The sequence below is a fragment of the Scyliorhinus torazame genome, chromosome X, assembly GCF_047496885.1.
Source record: "Scyliorhinus torazame isolate Kashiwa2021f chromosome X, sScyTor2.1, whole genome shotgun sequence".
NCBI lineage: Eukaryota > Metazoa > Chordata > Chondrichthyes > Carcharhiniformes > Scyliorhinidae > Scyliorhinus > Scyliorhinus torazame.
Genome location: NC_092738.1, coordinates 23,393,480 through 23,411,724, shown reverse-complemented (window position 1 = coordinate 23,411,724; position 18,245 = coordinate 23,393,480). Strand labels below are relative to the sequence as shown.

The 18,245-nt window shown below is 61.8% G+C and overlaps 1 protein-coding gene across 2 annotated transcripts in view; it reads left to right on the top strand.

Annotated features, from left to right (window-relative positions):
* Nucleotides 1-207: 207 nt before the first annotated feature.
* The window catches only part of LOC140405399 (transmembrane protein 198-like), a 133,130-nt gene continuing 115,092 nt past the window's right edge, over nucleotides 208-18,245 (top strand). Inside the window, exon 1 of one of the 2 annotated variants that reach the window (XM_072493754.1) lies at nucleotides 208-440. The gene's annotated coding sequence lies outside the window, so the exon portion shown is untranslated. Of the gene's footprint in view, nucleotides 441-16,436; nucleotides 16,562-18,245 lie in introns of those variants that run through there. The other variant, XM_072493757.1, reaches the window with a different exon arrangement.

The window sequence follows — 18,245 nt, the reverse complement described above, 5'->3', positions numbered from 1 at the left end:
GGGGGCAGTTAGTAGAGGATATAAAGTTTCAAACTTAGTTTGTGAGAAATAAGAGTTGTGAGAAATGAATGACAGCGAAACTCTGTGAAAGAATAGTGAGTGAGCAGAGACAGACACACTCAGAGAAAAGGACTGACACTCATATTTGGAGAGACAGGAAATAGTTAAATGCCAGCCCCAAACTGAGGGACTTGCAGGCTCGGCTTCCAGTGAGCAGTTGGTTTCTCTGTGTCTCTCTCCCTTCCTGCTGGGGAAAGCTTGTTCCCAGTGTGTGGGGACCAGTTTCTGCAAAGGCCACCGAGTCTAGTGCATGATTCACAAGGAGTTCAGGAGGAATTTGGAAGTTGCTTTGTGCAGTCGTTGGCACTCGAGATATTTTTACCCCCCTCCAGAGGAAATGGTTTCAGCACACAAGTGCTGAGAGGCTGCTCGATTCAAGGGTGAGTAACGTGTGTTGCCTGCCGGCTTTTGTTCACTGTTTGCACGAGGCCGGGCTGACAGATCTATCGCTGAAGCTGTTCAGCCACAGCTTTGCTTCTCCCAGCTCAGTCCTGCAGTCCGGGAGTTCCCTTTGCTCTGTTAATCGAGTATCGCTCAGGCTCTAGGCAAGAGGGGAAGCCCTGTTGCTGGGGAGAACAGTAAGAAGTCTTACAACACCAGGTTAAAGTCCTGTTTCAAGTCACCAGCTTTCGGAGCACTGCTCCTTCCTCAGGCTGGGGAGACGTGGGATAATGGTGCGTGCAAGGGGACAGGACCCACACAGCAAGAAGTCAATCAGGCTGGGGAGAGACAAGGGACTTCACAGTCACATGTGAGAGACGGGCTCAGTCCGAACCCGTGGGAAGAGAAAGGTGGTTCACGATTCGCTACCCATTCTCCAATGAGGTCCTGGCATTGAGCCCAAGGTGGTACCAGGGACACACGTGAGAAAAGCAGACATGTGTGTTGCTGCAAAGGTTCCCGCTTGCTTCCTTCATTGGCAGCAGGGTCAATTAATAGAACATAGAACATCGAACAATACAGCGCAGTACAGGCCCTTCGGCCCACGATGTTGCACCGAAACAAAAGCCATCTAACCTACACTATGCCATTATCATCCATATGTTTATCCAATAAACTTTTAAATGCCCTCAATGTTGGCGAGTTCACTACTGTTGCAGGCAGGGCATTCCACGGCCTCACCACTCTTTGCGTAAAGAACCTACCTCTGACCTCTGTCCTATATCTATTACCCCTCAGTTTAAAGTTATGTCCCCTCGTGCCAGCCATATCCATCCGCGGGAGAAGGCTCTCACTGTCCACCCTATCCAACCCCCTGATCATTTTGTATGCCTCTATTAAGTCTCCTCTTAACCTTCTTCTCTCCAACGAAAACAACCTCAAGTCCGTCAGCCTTTCCTCATAAGATTTTCCCTCCATACCAGGCAACATCCTGGTAAATCTCCTCTGCACCCGCTCCAAAGCCTCCACGTCCTTCCTATAATGCGGTGACCAGAACTGTACGCAATACTCCAAATGCGGCCGTACCAGAGTTCTGTACAGCTGCAACATGACCTCCTGACTCCGGAACTCAATCCCTCTACCAATAAAGGCCAACACTCCATAGGCCTTCTTCACAACCCTATCAACCTGGGTGGCAACTTTCAGGGATCTATGTACATGGACACCTAGATCCCTCTGCTCATCCACACTTTCAAGAACTTTTCCATTAGCCAAATATTCCGCATTCCTGTTATTCCTTCCAAAGTGAATCACCTCACACTTCTCTACATTAAACTCCATTTGCCACCTCTCAGCCCAGCTCTGCAGCTTATCTATATCCCTCTGTAACCTGCTACATCCTTCCACACTATCGACAACACCACCGACTTTAGTATCGTCTGCAAATTTACTCACCCACCCTTCTGCGCCTTCCTCTAGGTCATTGATAAAAATGACAAACAGCAACGGCCCCAGAACAGATCCTTGTGGTACTCCACTTGTGACTGTACTCCATTCTGAACATTTCCCATGTCTGACATGATTTAATATTGTGGTCACAAAGATGATCGCCGCCTCAGAGTTCTCTCCACCTCTTGATTCTGGGGATACCATTGTGGGGACTGGCCACTGTCTGTGAAGGAGAACTTCCTGACAACATTCCTGAGTTTGTCAGTTTGCACGCGTGTCCCTGTGGTTGTGGTTCAACCTGACTGAGTCCTTGGGATTAACCCTTTCTATTTATCCCTCAATCACATCACCGTGGGCAGCACGGCAGCACAGTGGTTAGCACAGTTGCTTCACAGCTCCAGGGTTCAATTCCAGCCTTGGGTCACTATCTATGTGGAGTCTGCACATCCTCCCCGTGTGTGCGTGGGTTTCTTCCGGGTGCTCCGGTTTCCTCCCACAGTCCAAAGACATGTGGGTTAGGTGGACTGGCCATGCTAAATTGCCCTTAGTATCCAAAAAGGGTTAAGTGGGGGTTACTGGGTTACGGGGATAGGGTAGATACATGGGCTTGAGTAGGGTGCTCTTTGTAAGGGCCGGTGCAGACTCGATGGGCCGAATGGCCTCCTTCTGCATTGTAAATTCTATGATGATTCTATTCCCTCCACTGTCTTGTACCTTCCAAAAGGATCACTCTCATTCATCCCCTTCTCAAGGTGGAGGAGTCCCAATTTTTTTTCTAACCTCCTCTCCGAGCTCGTCCCCTCCATTACCAGGAGACAGATCCACCTGCAGGAACCTGTTCCTGCATTTAGGGCCCTTCATGCCTTGGCTGAGCCGGATGGGAGCCCTGCGCAGTGGACTGACAGATCGCAGCTTCACAAAGATAAGATGTGGAGATGCCGGCGTTGGACTGGGGTGGGCACAGTACGAAGTCTTACAACACCAGGTTAAAGTCCAACAGGTTTGTTTCGATGTCACTAGCTGTCGGAGCATTGCTCATTCACCTGAGGAAGGAGCAGCGCTCCGAAAGCTAGTGTTTGAACAAACCTGTTGGACTTTAACCTGGTGTTGTAAGACTTCTTACTGTGCTCACAAAGATAAGACAGGCTTGCATTTCCATTGGTGCCTTATTCGCCATCACAACATTTGAGGGCACTTCACAGAAGTACTTTCTGAAGTGTAGTCACTATTGGAATTGAGGAAATGTGGCGGCCAATTCACGCACAGCAAGCTCCCACACCCAGCAATGTGATAATGATCAGATAATCCGCTTTCGTGATGTGATTGAGGGATTAATATTGACCGGGACATCGGGGGGGAACTTTCACATTCTTTAGTATTGCTGCAAAGAGACATGCTGTTGAAGCTTTTCGTCTTGCACTGATCAGGACAGATGTGAGAATGCAAAATTTCAAAAAGAACAAGTTATACGACGTGAAAAGGTTGCTGATTGATTGGCAACGTAACTGTATAACTGTAGAACTGTTCCCTGGTGCGTTCTCCACGGAAATATAGCGATAATGCTGGTGATGTCACAATGGTGCCAGTGACACGCTGGTGTGGGCAGCGGTGGTGTGACCAGCGTGGCTCTGGTGTGGACGGTGGGGCTGCTGGAGGCGGCGGTGCAGGAGGCGGTGTTGCTGGAGGCAGCGCTGATGGGAGCGGCACTGCTGGGGGCTGCGTTGCTGGGGGCTGCGTTGCTGGGGCGGCATTGCTGGGGCGGTGTTGCTGGGGGCTGCGTTGCTGGGGGCTGGGTTGCTGGGGGCTATGTTGCTGGGGGCTGCGTTGCTGGGGGCTGCGTTGCTGGGGGCTGCGATGCTGGAGGCGGCGATGCTGGGGGCTGCGATGCTGGGGGCTGCGATGCTGGGGGCTATGTTGCTGGGGGCTGCGTTGCTGGGTGCGGCGTTGCTGGGGGCTATGTTGCTGGGGGCTGCGATGCTGGGGGCTGCGTTGCTGGGGGCTATGTTGCTGGGGGCTGCGTTGCTGGGGGCTGCGTTGCTGGGGGCTGCGATGCTGGAGGCGGCGATGCTGGGGGCTGCGATGCTGGGGGCTATGTTGCTGGGGGCTGCGTTGCTGGGTGCGGCGTTGCTGGGGGCTATGTTGCTGGGGGCTGCGATGCTGGGGACTGCGATGCTGGGGGCTGCATTGCTGGAGGCGGCGATGCTGGGGGCTGCGTTGCTGGAGGCGGCGATGCTGGGGGCTGCGTTGCTGTGAGCGATGCTGCTGGGGGCTGCGATGCTGGGGGCTGCGTTGCTGGGGTCGGCGATGCTGGGGGCTGCGTTGCTGTGGGCGATGCTGCTGGGGGCTGCGATGCTGGGGGCTGCATTGCTGGAGGCGGCGATGCTGGGGGCTGCGTTGCTGTGGGCGATGCTGCTGGGGGCTGCGATGCTGGGGGCTGCGTTGCTGGGGGCGGCGATGCTGGGGGCTGCGTTGCTGTGGGCGATGCTGCTGGGGGCTGCGATGCTGGGGGCTGCGTTGCTGGGGGCGATGCTGGGGGCTGCGTTGCTGGGGGCGATGCTGGGGGCTGCGTTGCTGGGTGCTGCTTTGCTGGGGGCGGCGTTGTTGGGGGCGGCGATGCTGGGGGCTGCGTTGCTGGAGGCGGCGATGCTGGGGGCTGCGTTGCTGTGGGCGATGCTGCTGGGGGCTGCGATGCTGGGGGCTGCGTTGCTGGAGGCGGCGATGCTGGGGGCTGCGTTGCTGGGGGCGATGCTGCTGGGGACTGCGATGCTGGGGGCTGCATTGCTGGAGGCGGCGATGCTGGGGGCTGCGTTGCTGGAGGCGGCGATGCTGGGGGCTGCGTTGCTGTGGGCGATGCTGCTGGGGGCTGCGATGCTGGGGGCTGCGTTGCTCGGGGTGGCGATGCTGGGGGCTGCGTTGCTGTGGGCGATGCTGCTGGGGGCTGCGATGCTGGGGGCTGCATTGCTGGAGGCGGCGATGCTGGGGGCTGCGTTGCTGTGGGCGATGCTGCTGGGGGCTGCGATGCTGGGGGCTGCGTTGCTGGGGGCGGCGATGCTGGGGGCTGCGTTGCTGTGGGCGATGCTGCTGGGGGCTGCGATGCTGGGGGCTGCGTTGCTGGGGGCGATGCTGGGGGCAGCGTTGCTGGGGGCGATGCTGGGGGCTGCGTTGCTGGGTGCTGCGTTGCTGGGGGCGGCGTTGCTGGGGGCTACATTGCTGGGGGTGGCGTTGCTGGGGGCAGCGTTGCTTGGGGCAGCATTGCTGGGGGCGGCATTGCTGGGGGCTGCATTGCTGGGGGCTGCATTGCTGGGGGCGGCATTGTTGGGGGCGGTGTTGCTGGGGGCGGCGCTGCTGGGGGCTGCGTTGCTGGGGGCTGCGTTGCTGGGGGCGGCGTTGCTGGGAGTGGCATTGCTGGGCGCAGAGCTGCTGGGGGCTGCGTTGCTGTGGGCAGTGCCGCTGGGGGCTGCGTTGCTGGGGGCTGCGTTGCTGGGGGCTGCGTTGCTGGGGGCGGCGTTGCTGGGGGCGGCGTTGTTGGGGGCGGAGTTGCTGAGGGCTGCGTTGCTGGGGGCTGAGTTGCTGGGGGCAGCGTTGCTGGGGGCTGCGTTGCTGGGGGCTGCATTCCTGGGGGCTGCATTGCTGGGGGCTGCGTTGCTGGCGGCTGCATTGCTGGGGGCTGCGTTGCTGGGGGCTGCGTTGCTGGGGGCGGCATTGCTGGGGGCTGCGTTGCTGGGGGCTGCGTTGCTGGGGGCTGCGTTGCTGGGGGCTGCGTTGCTGGGGGCTGCGTTGCTGGGGGCTGCATTGCTGGGTGCGGTGTTGCTGGGGGCGGCGCTGCTGGGGGCTGCGTTGCTGGGGGTGGTGCTGCTGGGGGCTGCGTTGCTGGGGGCTGCGTTGCTGGGGGCGGCGTTGCTGGGGGCTGTGTTGCTGGGGGCGGCATTGCTGGGAGCGGCATTGCTGGGCGCAGAGCTGCTGGGGGCTGCGTTGCTTGGGGCTGTGCTGCTGGGGCGGCATTGCTGGGGGCGGCGCTGCTGGGGGTGGCGCTGCTGGGGGCTGCGTTGCTGGGGGTGGCATTGCTGGGGGCTGCGTTGCTGGGGGCTGCGTTGCTGGGGGCTGCGATGCTGGGGTCGGTGTTGCTGGGGGCGATGCTGCTGGGGGCTGCATTGCTGGGGGCGGTGCTGCTGGGGGCTGCGTTGCTGGGGGCGATGCTGCTGGGGGCTGCGTTGCTGGGGGCGGCGTTGCTGTGGGCGATGCTGCTGGGGGCTGCGCTGCTGGGGGCTGCGATGCTGGGGGCTGCGTTGCTGGGGGCTGCGTTGCTGGGGGCAGCGCTGCTGGGGGCTGCGTTGCGGGGGCCTGCGTTGCTGGGGGCAGTGCCGCTGGGGGCTGCGTTGCTGGGGGCGGTGCTGCTGGGGGCGGCGTTGCTGGGGGCTGCGTTGCTGTGGGCGATGCTGCTGGGGGCTTCGATGCTGGGGGCTGCGATGCTGGGGGCTGCGTTGCTGGGTGCTGCGTTGCTGGGGGCTGCGATGCTGGGGGCTGCGATGCTGGGGGCTGTGTTGCTGGGGGCTGCGTTGCTGGGGGCTGCGTTGCTGGGGGCTGCGATGCTGGGGGCGGCGTTGCTGGGGGCTGCATTGCTGGGGGCTGCGTTGCTGGGGGCTGCGTTGCTGGGGGCTGCGATGCTGGGGGCTGCGTTGCTGGCGGCTGCATTGCTGGGGGCTGCGATGCTGGGGGCTGCGTTGCTGGGTGCTGCGTTGCTGGGGGCTGTGTTGCTGGGGGCAGCGCTGCTGGGGGCTGCGTTGCGGGGGCCTGCGTTGCTGGGGGCGGCATTGCTGGGGGCTGCGCTGCTGGGGGCGGTGCTGCTGGGGGGCGGTGCTGCTGGGGGGCGGCGTTGCTGGGGGCGGCGTTGCTGGGGGCTGCGTTGCTGGGGGCTGCGTTGCTGGGGACTGCGATGCTGGGGTCGGTGTTGCTGGGGGCAGCGTTGCTGGGGGCTGCGTTGCTGTGGGCGATGCTGCTGGGGGCTGCGTTGCTGGGGCGGGCGCTGCTGGGGGCTGCGTTGCTGGGGGCAGTGCCGCTGGGGGCTGCGTTGCTGGGGGCGGTGCTGCTGGGGGCGGCGTTGCTGGGGGCTGCGTTGCTGTGGGCGATGCTGCTGGGGGCTGCGATTCTGGGGGCTGCGATGCTGGGGGCTGCGTTGCTGGGTGCTGCGTTGCTGGGGGCTGCGATGCTGGGGGCTGCGTTGCTGGGGGCTGCGTTGCTGGGGGCAGCGCTGCTGGGGGCTGCGTTGCGGGGGCCTGCGTTGCTGGGGGCAGTGCCGCTGGGGGCTGCGTTGCTGGGGGCGGTGCTGCTGGGGGCGGCGTTGCTGGGGGCTGCGTTGCTGTGGGCGATGCTGCTGGGGGCTGCGATGCTGGGGGCTGCGATGCTGGGGGCTGCGTTGCTGGGTGCTGCGTTGCTGGGGGCTGCGATGCTGGGGGCTGCGATGCTGGGGGCTGTGTTGCTGGGGGCTGCGTTGCTGGGGGCTGCGTTGCTGGGGGCTGCGATGCTGGGGGCGGCGTTGCTGGGGGCTGCATTGCTGGGGGCTGCGTTGCTGAGGGCTGCGTTGCTGGGGGCTGCGATGCTGGGGGCTGCGTTGCTGGCGGCTGCATTGCTGGGGGCTGCGGTGCTGGGGGCTGCGTTGCTGGGTGCTGCGTTGCTGGGGGCTGTGTTGCTGGGGGCAGCGCTGCTGGGGGCTGCGTTGCGGGGGCCTGCGTTGCTGGGGGCGGCATTGCTGGGGGCTGCGCTGCTGGGGGCGGTGCTGCTGGGGGGCGGTGCTGCTGGGGGGCGGCGTTGCTGGGGGCGGCGTTGCTGGGGGCTGCGTTGCTGGGGGCTGCGTTGCTGGGGGCTGCGATGCTGGGGTCGGTGTTGCTGGGGGCAGCGTTGCTGGGGGCTGCGTTGCTGTGGGCGATGCTGCTGGGGGCTGCGTTGCTGGGGCGGGCGCTGCTGGGGGCGGCGTTGCTGGGGGCTGCGTTGCTGTGGGCGATGCTGCTGGGGGCTGCGATTCTGGGGGCTGCGATGCTGGGGGCTCCGTTGCTGGGTGCTGCGTTGCTGGGGGCTGCGATGCTGGGGGCTGCGATGCTGGGGGCTGCGATGCTGGGGGCTGCGATGCTGGGGGCTGTGTTGCTGGGGGCTGCGTTGCTGGGGGCTGCGTTGCTGGGGGCTGCGATGCTGGGGGCGGCGTTGCTGGGGGCTGCATTGCTGGGGGCTGCGTTGCTGGGGGCTGCGTTGCTGGGGGCTGCGATGCTGGGGGCTGCGTTGCTGGCGGCTGCATTGCTGGGGGCTGTGATGCTGGGGGCTGCGTTGCTGGGTGCTGCGTTGCTGGGGGCTGCGATGCTGGGGTCTGCGATGCTGGGGGCTGCGTTGCTGGGGGCTGCGTTGCTGGGGGCTGCGATGCTGGGGGCTGTGTTGCTGGCGGCTGCATTGCTGGGGGCTGCGATGCTGGGGGCTGTGTTGCTGGGTGCTGCGTTGCTGGGGGCTGCGATGCTGGGGGCTGCGATGCTGGGGGCTGCGTTGCTGGGGGCGGCGTTGCTGGGGGAGGCGTTGCTGGGGGCGGCGTTGCTGGGGGCTGTGTTGCTGGGGGCTGCGTTGCTGGGGGCTGCGTTGCTGTGGGCGATGCTGCTGGGTGCTGCGATGCTGGGGGCTGCGTTGCTGGGGGCTGCGTTGCTGGGGGCTGCGTTGCTGGGGGCTGCGTTGCTGTGGGCGATGCTGCTGGGGGCTGCGATGCTGGGGGCTGCGTTGCTGGGTGCTGCGATGCTGGGGGCTGCGTTGCTGGGGGCTACGTTGATGGGGCTGCATTGCTGGGGGCTGCGATGCTGGGGGCTGCGATGCTGGGGTCGGTGTTGCTGGGGGCGGCGTTGCTGGGGGCGGCGTTGCTGGGGGCTGTGTTGCTGGGGGCTGCGTTGCTGGGGGCTGCGTTGCTGTGGGCGATGCTGCTGGGTGCTGCGATGCTGGGGGCTGCGTTGCTGGGGGCTGCGTTGCTGGGGGCTGCGTTGCTGGGGGCTGCGTTGCTGTGGGCGATGCTGCTGGGGGCTGCGATGCTGGGGGCTGCGTTGCTGGGTGCTGAGATGCTGGGGGCTGCGTTGCTGGGGGCTGCGATGCTGGGGGCTGTGTTGCTGGGGGCTGCGTTGCTGTGGGCGATGCTGCTGGGGGCTGCGTTGCTGGGGCGGGCGCTGCTGGGGGCGGCGTTGCTGGGGGCTGCGTTGCTGTGGGCGATGCTGCTGGGGGCTGCGATTCTGGGGGCTGCGATGCTGGGGGCTCCGTTGCTGGGTGCTGCGTTGCTGGGGGCTGCGATGCTGGGGGCTGCGATGCTGGGGGCTGCGATGCTGGGGGCTGTGTTGCTGGGGGCTGCGTTGCTGGGGGCTGCGTTGCTGGGGGCTGCGATGCTGGGGGCGGCGTTGCTGGGGGCTGCATTGCTGGGGGCTGCGTTGCTGGGGGCTGCGTTGCTGGGGGCTGCGATGCTGGGGGCTGCGTTGCTGGCGGCTGCATTGCTGGGGGCTGTGATGCTGGGGGCTGCGTTGCTGGGTGCTGCGTTGCTGGGGGCTGCGATGCTGGGGTCTGCGATGCTGGGGGCTGCGTTGCTGGGGGCTGCGTTGCTGGGGGCTGCGATGCTGGGGGCTGCGTTGCTGGCGGCTGCATTGCTGGGGGCTGCGATGCTGGGGGCTGTGTTGCTGGGTGCTGCGTTGCTGGGGGCTGCGATGCTGGGGGCTGCGATGCTGGGGGCTGCGTTGCTGGGGGCGGCGTTGCTGGGGGAGGCGTTGCTGGGGGCGGCGTTGCTGGGGGCTGTGTTGCTGGGGGCTGCGTTGCTGGGGGCTGCGTTGCTGTGGACGATGCTGCTGGGTGCTGCGATGCTGGGGGCTGCGTTGCTGGGGGCTGCGTTGCTGGGGGCTGCGTTGCTGGGGGCTGCGTTGCTGTGGGCGATGCTGCTGGGGGCTGCGATGCTGGGGGCTGCGTTGCTGGGTGCTGCGATGCTGGGGGCTGCGTTGCTGGGGGCTACGTTGATGGGGCTGCATTGCTGGGGGCTGCGATGCTGGGGGCTGCGATGCTGGGGTCGGTGTTCCTGGGGGCGGCGTTGCTGGGGGCGGCGTTGCTGGGGGCTGTGTTGCTGGGGGCTGCGTTGCTGGGGGCTGCGTTGCTGTGGGCGATGCTGCTGGGTGCTGCGATGCTGGGGGCTGCGTTGCTGGGGGCTGCGTTGCTGGGGGCTGCGTTGCTGGGGGCTGCGTTGCTGTGGGCGATGCTGCTGGGGGCTGCGATGCTGGGGGCTGCGTTGCTGGGTGCTGAGATGCTGGGGGCTGCGTTGCTGGGGGCTGCGATGCTGGGGGCTGTGTTGCTGGGGGCTGCGTTGCTGGGGGCTGCGTTGCTGTGGGCGATGCTGCTGGGGGCTGCGATGCTGGGGGCTGCGTTGCTGGGTGCTGCGATGCTGGGGGCTGCGTTGCTGGGAGCTGCGTTGCTGTGGGCGATGCTGCTGGGGGCTGCGTTGCTGTGGGCAGTGCCGCTGGGGGCTGCATTGCTGGGGGCTGCGTTGCTGGGGGCTGCGTTGCTGGGGGCTGCGATGCTGGGGGCTGCGTTGCTGGCGGCTGCATTGCTGGGGGCTGCGATGCTGGGGGCTGCGTTGCTGGGTGCTGCGTTGCTGGGGGCTGCGTTGCTGGGGGCAGCGCTGCTGGGGGCTGCGTTGCGGGGGCCTGCGTTGCTGGGGGCGGCATTGCTGGGGGCTGCGCTGCTGGGGGCGGTGCTGCTGGGGGGCGGTGCTGCTGGGGGCTGCGTTGCTGGCGGCTGCATTGCTGGGAGCTGCGATGCTGGGGGCTGCATTGCTGGGTGCTGCGTTGCTGGGGACTGCGATGCTGGGGGCTGCGATGCTGGGGGCTGCGTTGCTGGGGGCTGCGTTGCTGGGGGCTGTGATGCTGGGGGCTGCGTTGCTGGGGGCTGCATTGCTGGGGGCTGCGATGCTGGGGGCTGTGTTGCTGGGTGCTGCGTTGCTGGGGGCTGCGATGCTGGGGGCTGCGATGCTGGGGGCTGCGTTGCTGGGGGCGGCGTTGCTGGGGGCGGCGTTGCTGTGGGCGATGCCGCTGGGGGCTGCGTTGCTGGCGGCTGCGATGCTGGGGGCTGCGATGCTGGGGGCTGTGTTGCTGGGGGCTGCGATGCTGGGGGCTGCGTTGCTGGGGGCAGTGCCGCTGGGGGCTGCGTTGCTGGTGGCTGCGATGCTGGGGGCTGTGTTGCTGGGGGCTGCGTTGCTGGGGGCTGCGTTGCTGTGGGCGATGCTGCTGGGTGCTGCGATGCTGGGGGCTGCGTTGCTGGGGGCTGCGTTGCTGGGGGCTGCGTTGCTGGGGGCTGCGTTGCTGTGGGCGATGCTGCTGGGGGCTGCGATGCTGGGGGCTGCGTTGCTGGGTGCTGCGATGCTGGGTGCTGCGTTGCTGGGGGCTGCGATGCTGGGGGCTGTGTTGCTGGGGGCTGCGTTGCTGGGGGCTGCGTTGCTGTGGGTGATGCTGCTGGGGGCTGCGATGCTGGGGGCTGCGTTGCTGGGTGCTGCGATGCTGGGGGCTGCGTTGCTGGGAGCTGCGTTGCTGTGGGCGATGCTGCTGGGGGCTGCGTTGCTGGGGGCAGTGCCGCTGGGGGCTGCGTTGCTGGGGGCTGCGTTGCTGTGGACGATGCTGCTGGGGGCTGCGATGCTGGGGGCTGCGTTGCTGGGTGCTGCGATGCTGGGGGCTGCGTTGCTGGGGGCTGCGTTGCTGGGGGCTGCGTTGCTGTGGGCGATGCTGCTGGGGGCTGCGATGCTGGGGGCTGCGTTGCTGGGGGCTGCGTTGCTGGGGGCGGCGTTGCAGGGGCGGCGTTGCTGGGAGCTGCGTTGCTGGGGGCTGCGTTGCTGGGGGCGGCGCTGCTGGGGGCTGCGTTGCTGGGGGCTGCGTTGCTGTGGGTGATGCTGCTGGGGGCGGCGCTGCTGGGGGCTGCGTTGCTGGGGGCTGCGTTGCTGGGGGCTGCGTTGCTGTGGGCGATGCTGCTGTGGGCGGCGTTGCTGGGGGCTGCGTTGCTGGGGGCTGCGTTGCTGGGGGCTGCGTTGCTGTGGGCGATGCTGCTGGGGGCTGCGTTGCTTGGGGCTGCGATGCTGGGGGTGGCGTTGCTGGGGGCTGCGTTGCTGGGGGCTGCGTTGCTGGGGGCTACGTTGCTGGGGGCTGTGATGCTGGGGGTGGCGTTGCTGGGAGCTGCGTTGCTGGGGGCGGCGTTGCAGGGGCAGCGTTGCTGGGAGCTGCGTTGCTGGGGGCTGCGATGCTGGGGGCTGCGTTGCTGGGGGCTGCATTGCTGGGGCGGCGCTGCTGGGGGCTGCGTTGCTGGGGGCTGCGATGCTGGGGGCTGCGTTGCTGGGGGCTGCGATGCTGGGGGCTGCGATGCTGGGGGCTGCGTTGCTGGGGGCTGCGATGCTGGGGGCTGCGATGCTGTGGGCTGCGTTGCTGGGGGCGGCGTTGCTGGGGGCGGCGTTGCTGGGGGCTGCGTTGCTGGGGGCTGCGATGCTGGGGGCTGCGATGCTGGGGGCTGCGTTGCTGGGGGCTGCGTTGCTGGGGGCGGCGTTGCTGGGGGCTGCGTTGCTGGGGGCTGCGTTGCTGGGGGCTGCGTTGCTGGGGGCTGCGATGCTGGGGGCTGCGATGCTGGGGGCTGCGTTGCTGGGGGCTGCGTTGCTGGGGGCTGCGATGCTGGGGGCTGCGTTGCTTGGGGCTGCGTTGCTGGGGGCGGCGTTGCTGGGGGCTGCGTTGCTGGGGGCTGCGTTGCTGGGGGCTGCGTTGCTGGGGGCTACGTTGCTGGGGGCTGTGATGCTGGGGGTGGCGTTGCTGGGAGCTGCGTTGCTGGGGGCGGCGTTGCAGGGGCAGCGTTGCTGGGAGCTGCGTTGCTGGGGGCTGCGATGCTGGGGGCTGCGTTGCTGGGGGCTGCATTGCTGGGGCGGCGCTGCTGGGGGCTGCGTTGCTGGGGGCTGCGATGCTGGGGGCTGCGTTGCTGGGGGCTGCGATGCTGGGGGCTGCGATGCTGGGGGCTGCGTTGCTGGGGGCTGCGATGCTGGGGGCTGCGATGCTGTGGGCTGCGTTGCTGGGGGCGGCGTTGCTGGGGGCGGCGTTGCTGGGGGCTGCGTTGCTGGGGGCTGCGATGCTGGGGGCTGCGATGCTGGGGGCTGCGTTGCTGGGGGCTGCGTTGCTGGGGGCGGCGTTGCTGGGGGCTGCGTTGCTGGGGGCTGCGTTGCTGGGGGCTGCGTTGCTGGGGGCTGCGATGCTGGGGGCTGCGATGCTGGGGGCTGCGTTGCTGGGGGCTGCGTTGCTGGGGGCTGCGATGCTGGGGGCTGCGTTGCTTGGGGCTGCGTTGCTGGGGGCGGCGTTGCTGGGGGCTGCGTTGCTGGGGGCTGCGTTGCTGGGGGCTGCATTGCTGGGGGTGTGGAGGTTGCTGTGTTGGCCGCAGTGGTTTCTGCCGTGCTGGCAGTGTCATCGGGGGAGGTATTGGCAGTGTCGGCAGCGGTGATGTCAGAGAGTCATAGATTACTGAAAAGTCAGCACTGACAAAACTACACTAAATCCCCACTAATCCCACGTTCCAACACCGCGACATTTCAACTGCTCCTTCACATAGTTTTTAAATGTTGTGATGGTTCTGGTCTGTACTCCCCTCCCAGGCCGTGCATTCCACACTCCCACCTCACTCTGGTGAAACAAACGTTTCTCGAAACCTCCTGCCCCTCACCTTCGAGTTCTGCCCCCTCATTACTGACCCTTCAACTCTGGGGAATGGGGAACAGCTGCTCCCTATCCACCCTGCCCAGAGCCCCCACAGTCTTGTCCACCTCAATCAGGTCCCCTCTTAGCCTTCTCTGCCCCAGAGAAAACAACTTGCGCCTACCCAACCTCTCCATCCCAGGCAACATCCTGGTGAATCTCCTCTGTACCCTCTCCAGTGCAATCACATCCTTCCTATTGTGCGGTGACCAGAACATCACCTTCTTCACTATTATCCACCCTGTTGATCTTCGTGTCATCCGCACACTTATTTATTTATTTATTTCCAATTAGGGGGCAATTTAGCGTGGCCAATCCACCGAGATTGGTCATCTACAAACTTAATTATCACCCCCCCCCCCCCCCCCCCCAACACACACACACACACACACATTCTCATCTATATCATTTAGACATATCACAAACAATAAGGGACCCAGCAAGTCCCAGTCACACAAACAGCCTTCTACTAACACCCTCTGTCTCCTGCCACTAAGCCAGTATTGGATCCAACTTGCCAAGTCACCCTGGATCCCATGTGCCTTTACCTTCTTTCTCAGTCTCCTTTGCTGAAATCCATATACACTACATCCACTGCACTACTGTCATCTACACATCCGGTCACCTCCTCTCAAAATTCAATCAAATTCATTAGGCATGGCCTCTCTCTGACAAAGCCATGCTGACTATGTCTTATCAAACCTTGCCTCTCCCAGTGGAGATTAATTTTCTCCAATAGTTTCCCTACCACTGACGTCAGACTCACTGGTCTGCAATTCCCAGGTTTATCTCTACCACCCTCCTTGAAAAGTGGAATCACATTAGCTGTCCTCCAATCCTCTGGTCCCTCCCCTTTGGCCAGAGAGGAATTAAAAATTTGGATCAGAGCCCCTGGAGTCACCATCCTTGCTCAGGATGCAGCCTGGGATACACCTCATCCGGAACTCGGAGTTGGCCAAAACCTCCAAGACCTCCTCACTCCCTCCTCACTCCCTGTGTCAAATCCCTCTCCCTGAATTCCGTCCCTACGTCCTCCTCCTCCCGAATGAAGACCGATATGAAGTATTCGTTTAACACCCTACCAATGGTCTCCAGCTCCACGCACAACTTGAGCCCTTGGTCCCTAATGGGCCCTACTCGTTCTCTGGTTATCATCTTCCCTTTAATATACTTATAGAATATATTAGATTCTCCCTAATCCTATCCCCCAGTACTTTTTCATGCCTGCTCTTTGCTCTCCTAATTGCTTTCTTAGGTTCCCTCCCACACTTTCTATTCTCCACTAAGGTCTCTGCTGATTTGCTCCCTTTGTACCTGCTGAAAGCCTCTCTTTTCTTTCTTGTCCAGTCCTGAATATTCCTCGACATCCAAGGTTCTCTGGGCTTTGTTGCTCCTATATTTCCCGCTGAAGGGAACATTTTCGGCCTGTACACACTCTCCTTTTTCTTTGTGGCCCACGACTTCCCACATATGACAGGTCACACATTACTCGGCTGACCTCACCTGCCCTGTCTTAAACTTAAACGCGCTTCGTCTTACTTGCTAACTTGGTGCTGGCAGTGCCGGTGGTGTCATTAGCGGAGGTGTTGGTGCTAGCAGCTGGAAGTGTTGGCGGCGATGCTGGCAACAATGATTTTAGTGGTGCTGGTGTTGGGATATTCTCACAACAGTTACACAATCTGGCCAGATTAAAAGCAGACTGTGCAGCGAGTGAGGATTTCTAACCACCACCTCCAGTGGGCAGGGCTGTGAATAAGCTTGTTGTGGACTCTGCAATCTCTGTTAACTGGCGGAGCCTCACAGCGGGCCCGCGAGGAGAAAGGTAGGTCCCCCCCAGATCGCGGGCCTGGCCATCGCTGACGCCTCCCCCCGGAGTCAGATTCCCCCCACCAGGACTGCCACTGCGGCCACGAATCCCAGCTCCCGCCGGGTGGTACCACATGTAAACCCCACCGGCGGGAGTTCGGCTGGCGAAAAATCACCGCGGGGGCCTATTTGAGCGGCCCCCAACTGGCGCCGCGGCGACCACGCAAGTGCGATTGGTGCCGATTCTCCGGTCGCCAGAAAATTGGCAGCCTGGCGTCGGAACGGCACGACGGGAATTTCCCCCGCCCCCGTCGATTTTCCAACCCGGCGCGGGCTCGGAGAATCGCGGCCCCAATATGTGGCCTCATCTGTGGCCTGTAACCAGTGAGAACTTCCCGCACCACCGACATGTCACTTCCTGTCTACAGATCATGGCAATATATATACATGAATACACATTCGACACCAAAATCTCTTTTTGTGACTCAAAGTTGAATTTTAGTTGCTAACTGCTCCAATGAAGCACTTTGGGAAGTTTTACTGAGGTAAAGGCACTATATAAATGCAAGTTGCTGTCCTCGTGTTTGGAGATTACTTTTCTGTTAACTGCAAATTTTCACAAGTTGCTGCATTGTTTATTTGCCTCATTCTGAGCAATGCCACAGTTTTAATGCACCGAGTGTTTGAGTTTGAACGTGATGTATGCCTAGAAGTCTCCAGTTGGGGGAGGGTCGGGGTGCGGGGGGCTGGAGATTGAGCATCTGGACCACTTTGTGCCTTTTTAATTGATTTCAGACAGCGGCTCATTCCCTCTTGACCTCAGTCCCTTCAGGTTAAACAGTCGTGTTCTGTTTGCCGAAACCCTTCTGATGACTGTGGAAACAATTACGAGCCAAAGACATTTCCAGAGAAAAAAAAAATTTGGCCTGAGGATTACTGCAGAGAAATCTCGAGAGACAAAATGTCCTGTGGTTTGATAGTTCTTTAACTTTACTCTGTAATCAGCATTGCAGGCGCACAGAAAGCTTTCTCTTCTGTGCTTATTCGCCAAGCTACAACGAAGAATCCCCATTATTGAGCTTTTGGTTTCAGCTAAATTGTTTCAGAAGGTAACTCGATTTTTTTCTCCTGCGCTGGACGCATTCTATGGTTCTAGTTACCCACTAAAGCTAATGGCAGAAGCTTTTGGTGACGTTTTGTTTAAAATAAATCCTTATCAGTTGTTTGCTGCCGGCACGATCTCTGGGGAGGCTGTGGTGTCCAGTATGGTTGCTGGATTAGTAATCTAGAAATCCTGGGTGATGACCAGGAATGCCACCATCGCAGAGGGTGACATTTGAATTCAGTTAAAAATCTGGAATTAAAAGTCTAATGATGACCATGAAACCCTTGTCGATTGTTGTAAAAACCCATCTGCTTCACTCATGTCCTTTAGGGAAGGAAATCTGCCGTCCTCACCTGGTCTGGCCTACATGTGACTCCAGACCCAGAGTAATGTGGTTGACTCTTAATGGCCTAGCAAGTCCCTCAGTTGTATCAAACCACCATCAATGAAACCAGACAGACCAACCGGCATCTAATTAGGCAGCCTTGACGACCCTGCAAACTCCTGACTAACATCAGGGGGCTTGTACCAAAATTGGGAGAGCTGTCCCACAATCTAGCCAAGCAACAGCCTGATATTGTCGTGAAGGCATGATTTCATGAGTATGGCTATGTTTCAGACAACACCACCACCATTCCTGAGTATGTCCTACCTCACCAACAGACCCAGCAGAGGCGGCGGCACAGTGATATACAGTCAGGAGGGGATTGCCCTGGGAGTCCTCAACATCGACTCCGGATGTCATGAAATCCCGTGGCGTCAGGTCAAACATGGGCAAGGAACCTTCCTGATTACCATCTACTGCAGCCCCCTCAGCTGATGAATCAGTGCCCCTCCATGTTGAACAACACTTGAGGAAGCACTGAGGGTGGCAAGGGTGCAGAATATGCTCTGGGTGGGGTACTTCAATGTCCATCACAAGAGTGGCTCGGTAGCACCACCACAGACCGAGCTGGCCGGGTCCTAAAGGGCATCGCTGCTAGACTGGGACTGCAGCAGGTGGGAACCAACAAGAGGGAAAAACCTACTTGCCCTCATCCTCACCAATCAGCTTATCACAGGTGCATCTGTCCCTGACAGTATTGGTAGGAGTGATCACCGCACAGTCCTTGTGGAGACAAGTCCCGTCTTCACACTGAGGATACCCTCCATTGTGTTGTGTACGACCATCCTAAACGGGACAGATCTAGCAACTCAAAACTGGGCCTCCATGAGGCGCTGAGGGCCATCAGCAGCAGCAGGGTTGTATTCAACCTCAATCATGGCCCCCACTCGACCATTACCTAGAAGCCACGGGATCAACCCTAGTTCAATGAAGTCTGCAGGAGAGCGTGCCAGGAGCAACATCAGTCATACCGAAAGATGAGGTGTCAACCTGGTGAAGCTACAACACAGGACTACCTGTGTGCCAAACAGCAGAAGCAGCAAGCGATAGACAGAGCTAAGCGATTCCACAACAAATGCATCAGATCTAAGCTCTGCAGTCCTGTCACATCCAGCCGTGAATGGTGGTGGACAATTAAACAACTCACTGGAGGAGGAAGCTCCACAAATATCCCCATCCTCAATAATGGAGGAGCCCAGCCCGTGTGTAAAAGACAAGGCTGAGGCATTCGCAACAATCTTCAGCCAGAAGTGCCGAGTGGGGGTGGGGGGCACGTTAGCATAGTGGTTAGCACTGTTGCTTC